This window comes from Micropterus dolomieu, linkage group LG12, assembly GCF_021292245.1.
Source record: "Micropterus dolomieu isolate WLL.071019.BEF.003 ecotype Adirondacks linkage group LG12, ASM2129224v1, whole genome shotgun sequence".
Classification (NCBI taxonomy): domain Eukaryota; kingdom Metazoa; phylum Chordata; class Actinopteri; order Centrarchiformes; family Centrarchidae; genus Micropterus; species Micropterus dolomieu.
This window is the reverse complement of record NC_060161.1, coordinates 39,145,644-39,151,675: the sequence shown is the minus strand read 5'-3', so window position 1 is coordinate 39,151,675 and position 6,032 is coordinate 39,145,644.

Below are 6,032 nucleotides of genomic sequence, written 5' to 3'. Positions count from 1 at the left end.
ATGCAGGCCATCTAAAGGTGGACAACACGATGAGACTACCAAGGTTGCAAAAAGGCATATGGTCACCAAATGATGGAAAGGGTTGTCTCATTGAAAATGCTCACCCTCCTGCCCACCCATATTTAGCAACATGAATCCCAATTATTGTATGTAAATAATACATTTACTGTAGAGGACATCCAGCTTGATCATTGCCTTTATTAAGACAAGGTTGTCAGCATCTGTGACTGAAGTATAATTAATTAGGCCAATGATATTGCTGAATGCTGACAATACGTTGGCCAAAAATAACTAATGCAAACTGAGCATTCAACGTGAGCCTACATGCTGCAACATTATCCTCACTTTGCTCTTTTTACAAGACTAACATCTCTCGCACATGGGTCTCAGTTATTGTTGACAGTTCAAGACATTTGTATATTAGCAAGTTATGACATAAGAGAGACAAAGCTTAAAAGCCAATGGTAACTTACATGGTGATCAACATCCTTTATCCGTCAGTCGGTGATTTCTTTTTTTTTTTATTTGTAGAAAATTCAAATACAACACTTTATGGTATGGTATGGTAAGTAGTGTTGATACAGTATTAGATTACAGCAAAGCCAAAAAAAAAAAAAAAAAGGAAATGTAAACATAATATGCGTCTGTATTGCAAGGATTTAGTTAAATGTGGTTAATAGATTTTATCATTTGAGTTTGCGTTGCTTTAAATGTTACTGCCGCAGGGAATTCTGGGATGGCATTATCTCATTTCCTTTCGTAAAGGATGGTCCGGTGTACCCTATGCTATAGGAGATAAGAAAGGAAGCATTGAAGCACCTTTCCTTAGATTTTAGAGAATTCAACCAGTTTTATCATGGCTGCCACTTCAATAGACTTGCGGGTCACTTTACTCAGTTAGGAACCTTCCTAAGCAAAAAAGACTTTTCAACCACAGCCTGAGTTTGGTGATTTCCTGTTTTCTTTTGTTAAATCCTTCCTCATGGGTCTTTGTCAGTTCACTTCCTGTCCTTGAGTTGATTTTTGTTTCCACCTGTGTCTCGTTTCCTCCACCTCTCTTGGGTATTTAAGTGTGTGTATTCCTTTTTGTCTAGTGTTGGCTCGCCTGTGTTTTACAATAAGCACGCCATTTGTTTTCACTCTGGAATTTGGGAGTTTTACCTGGCTAGGTAACTGAAAAATGTTAAAATCCAGGTTTGTTGTTTCACATGTATGACTACTACTTTATTGAACGCAGATAACATTTCATTCACAGTTAACATGAGCTAGAGGAAATGAGATGTTTGCTAAGAAAAGAGTAAGTTGAAATTTAAAACCTGAAATGATAAGAATTATGAATTAGAGATGATAATGCAGGCACAGGTATTGTAAGCTTTGTAAGACTTCAGTTCACTGAGGAAAGCACCTGCTGTACTGGGTTTCCTTTACAACCTGGATAAAAAGTTGACCTGCCCGAATGGCGTTGTATAATTCACACTCTGCCCGAATCTTTATCTGGTCCCTGCTTGACGTAACATGACAATACATCTCTCAGTTAATAATAAACATCATTCAATCAAGTCATAGTATAATTTACAGCTGGAGAATAACAACAACAATAATATATTGTTTACAGGGGCTTTGCTTTAATTTGTCAGTAAAGTAGATCCTTGATCATAAGCCAGTAATAGCACAGATGATTCAAATCCAGTACCAGCACAGATCCAGTCCAGACGTCTTTAGCAGGTGAAACACAGGCAGCCTCAGTATGAGCACAGCCAGACATGTACAGCCAGTAGCAGTCATAACAGACATTATGAGGATTTTTCTAGAAGAGATTTCCATTCAGGTGCATTACAGAGATGGACTGTTTAAAATGAGAGGTAGTGAGAGCAATGCTCTGCCAGGTATGAATGTGCAGCAATGGCAAATTGTTTACATGGCTCACAAGTCAGGTAGGAGGGCCATGACAGAATTCTTTTTAGGTGGCGACATAGTGCTTATGCTACAGTCAAAGCCCTTTCTTAAAGTTCTTAGAGTCAGTATTAATGAGCCCCTGCTGGAAGGTTAGAGGTCCTCCAGAGGGAAGGTTTACTACTAGAAGGGGACAAGAGGAAGGAGGTGGTTCTACTAGTAGAGGCAGAACATTCATAGTAAAGTATATTTCCATTATGACACTGTTAGTACATGAAGGAATCAGAAAACACAATGTAGACTAAAGTGGTGAACATTTCTTTACTTGCAGTTTATATTGTTGTCAGATTTAATAAAGAGAAAAATATTTCCTGTCAAATGAAGTTGAAATCCAGCTGCTGTGTTCTGAACTGGCTGCAGAAAATAAAGATGTTCATAACTGATGCAGGAAAAGACATTTGATAAAACTCACAGTGGGCTTCCTGATATGAAATCAAGACTTGAATATTGTCAGACTGAAATAGAAACAGCTGAGCACAAAACACAAATATTTCTCACAATGATAAAAACAAAAACAATCCATAATAAAACCCCAAAATGATCTTCTGAGATTTTTGTTCTCTAAAGGCTTCAACTACTCGTGTAAATGTGCTGTTATTTAACTGCAGTGGAGTCTTTTCTCTGATGAGCTGATGTTGATATGGAAGTTGTTGATCAGTGGAGTCTGACAGAGGCAGAAGGGTCTCCATCATTTTCATAGATTACCACACCATCATCTTCATCTTCATCATTATTCACCTGTGAAACACAAACAAACCCTCACTCTGACACACTTTAACTGACAACTTTCACATCACTGACCCACATTTAACACAAGGAGATAAGAAATAACCTGACAGCACCTGAACGCACCATCAGCTACTGTTACATGTTTCTGCCACTGAGAGAGGAAGTGTTTCTGTGGTAACAAAGGACATGCAGGAAAAAAATAACCTAATTAAAGTAAAATATGTATATCACTGACTAGAGAACTACTGCTGCAGCTGTTCTCAATTTAGAGGTGATTAGAGTCCTCTTTCACCATTTGAATTTGAAATGGTATAGAAACAGGTATTTTAGAAAATTTTCAGTCTGGTTTTAAAGCTTTTCATAGTACCAAGACTGCACTTTTAAGAGTTTTTAATGATCTTTTACTAACTACAGTTCTCTGCTATTCTTGTGCTTTTAGACCTTACGGCTGCTTTTGATACAATTGATCACGCCATTCTCATCTCTCGCCTTGAGCACTGTGTGGGCAACCGAGATACTGCCCTGCAGTGGTTCAGATCGTATTTATCTGAGCGATCTTTTTATGTAAAACTTGGTGACTTCACGTCATGTACCGCTCCCCCTCTCTGTGGAGTTCCTCAGGGCTCAGTTCTTGGACCACTATTGTTCTCCTTATACCTTCTCACTCTTGGAAACATTTTTAAAAAATATGGTATTTAATACCACTTTTATGCGGACGACTCGCAAATCTACTTGCCCCTGAGAAGAAATGCAAACAGTACCCTGACTCCTCTACTTGAATGTCTCGAGGATATTAAGGCCTGGATGTCTTTTAATTTTTTTTAATTTAAACGAAGACAAAACTGAGGTCATTGTATTTGGACCCAGCCGGGTTTGTGACTCCACTCCCATAAATCTTGGTTCCCTGCAGCAATACGTAAAGCCAGTAGTCACCAATTTAGGCATCAAAATTGACAGTGATTTTAAACTTGACAAGCAGATAAACACTGTGGTTAAATCCAGTTTTTATCATTTGAGGCATTTATCTAAATTTAAACCTCTTTGATCTTCTTGAGCATGTGATTCATGCTTTTATCTTGCCCGTTTGGACTACTGTAATGCATTGGTGTGAACCAAACCTCCCTCTCACACCTGCAGTTAGTCCAAAATGCAGCTGCTCGTCTTTTAACAGGAACCTGGAAACACGAACACATTACCTCGCTCCACTGGCTCCCTGTACATTTTAGAATACATTTTAAGATTTTAATGTTTGTTTTCAAGCCACTTAACGGGTTGGCACCTCAGTACATCTCTGAGCTCCTGCACACTTACACCCCGCCAAGGTCACTGAGGTCTGCTGATCAGCTGCGGCTGAACGTGCCCAGGACCAGGCTGAAGACCAGGGGCGAGCGCTCTTTTTCAGCAGTTGCCCCCAAACTGTGGAATGACTTAACTCCTCACATTAAAGTGGCGCCCAACCTCCACACCTTTAAATCTCGTTTAATAACATACTTTTATTCCCTGGCTTTTAATTCACAATGAGAGCTGCTGTGGTCTTCGTTGTCGCTGTCAGTGTTGGTGTTATTTGTTTTGTTTTGTTTTTATTTATCATGAGCATATTCTATTTCATCTCTGTAAAGCACTTTGGTAATCTTGTTGTTTTTAAATTGTGCTACATAAATAAAGTGGATTGGACAGTTACAACGGGTATGAATTATTTTGAACATGGCATAGCATCAAAAATAGTAAAGATTTATCATGAACATCTCTAACACAATATCTTGCTGTCTTTCGCCCCTTTTCCACTGCATGGCACCAGCTCAACTCGCATCGACTCGCCTTTTTTTGGTTTTCCATTGTGGAAAAGTTGTATCTGTACCTGCTTCCAGGTACTTTTTTTTGTATCACCTCTGTCGAGGTTCCAAGCAAGCTGAGGGGATACTAAAATGTGATGTGAAAACACAGCAGACTGAGAGAAATCGTCACTATACACTGCATCATCATTGTGCGCGGGACAGAAAGTTTTATATTTTACAGTTTTCGTATGTAATTTCATCACTAAATCCACTTCTGAGAGGTTTTGAGGTGAGAAATCAACTGATTTTGAATATTGACAGTTTTACAAGAAGTGATGGCGGAACAAAAATGTGCTTGAAAGTTTTCAGAGGAGCTCCCCAGTGGCTGCGGGGGAAGCCTGCACCAACCCGCGGGAGGAGCGTGTGAGGCCGGCCAGCCGCCCGCTCACAGAGCCCTCTGCTCCCGCCGTCACACAGACCTCTGCAGCAACAACGGCAGAGGAAAACACAGCTGGAAGGTTTTCATACAGCTTATCTGTCTTTACATTCTGAGTAATGTTGAAACATATTAACTTAAATCAAGAGACAGCTGTAAGTGGGTCACTGCTGTGAACATTACCATTGAACATTACATCGCGGAAGTTCAGTGTGGCATTGCTTTGATGACCACCTACATTGAGGGGTAGTATCTGTGGGTATTATCTGTAATGGGAAATGGAGGACAGCGGGCAAAAGACAGACAGGTTAGAACCCAAATGCAAGACACGAAAAGCAGGATGAAGTGCAGGTGATTTATTTAACCAAACAAACTAAACAGGCTCACACAGGTTCGTGGCAAAGTCTAAACAAAAGTAAATCGAAAACTGAGGTAATCCAAAGGCATCAGGGTCAATATCAATAATGCAGGGACTGGACAGAACACTCAACATTAGACGACGAAGCAACAAGGACTGAACAGAACTGAGGGCTTAAATACCAACAGAACACACACCAGGCAGGGTAATGAGGCACAGCTGATGCTGCGTTCCAGGCAGCTGGTAACTCAGAATTTTCTGACCTACAACTAGAAAAAGTACCATGGCATGCCACCTGAAGTCGGACTTAAAAATATGTACCGACTACTTTGCTATTCTTATCCAATACACTTTTTGTTAAATTCGGCAAATATATCCTCATGGCTCAGAAGCTGTGTTTTTTGTGTACTCGGTTTTCCTACACAGCCCCTGGGTATGAGGTGCCCCTAGGGACATTATTCAGAATTACCATGCATATACGTGTACTTTTCCTCTCACATACACATATGAAACCAAACTCATTCACATGAATAAAATGCTTTTACACACACAACTGAAACGCTCTCACACACTCAAGTAAAATGTATGTTGTATAAAAGCATTTCAGTATGTTGAACAGGAAGTTGTTTAAATAAAAGCACACATTTCACAATACAAGCGAACAACTGTTTATTGCTGTATATATGTGTTTATTGCTTCTGACAAGCATCCGCGCATAGCAGGGACGTGCACAGGAATTTTGAAGGGCAGTTGCTCTGACCTGAAAAAAGCACCCCCCCCC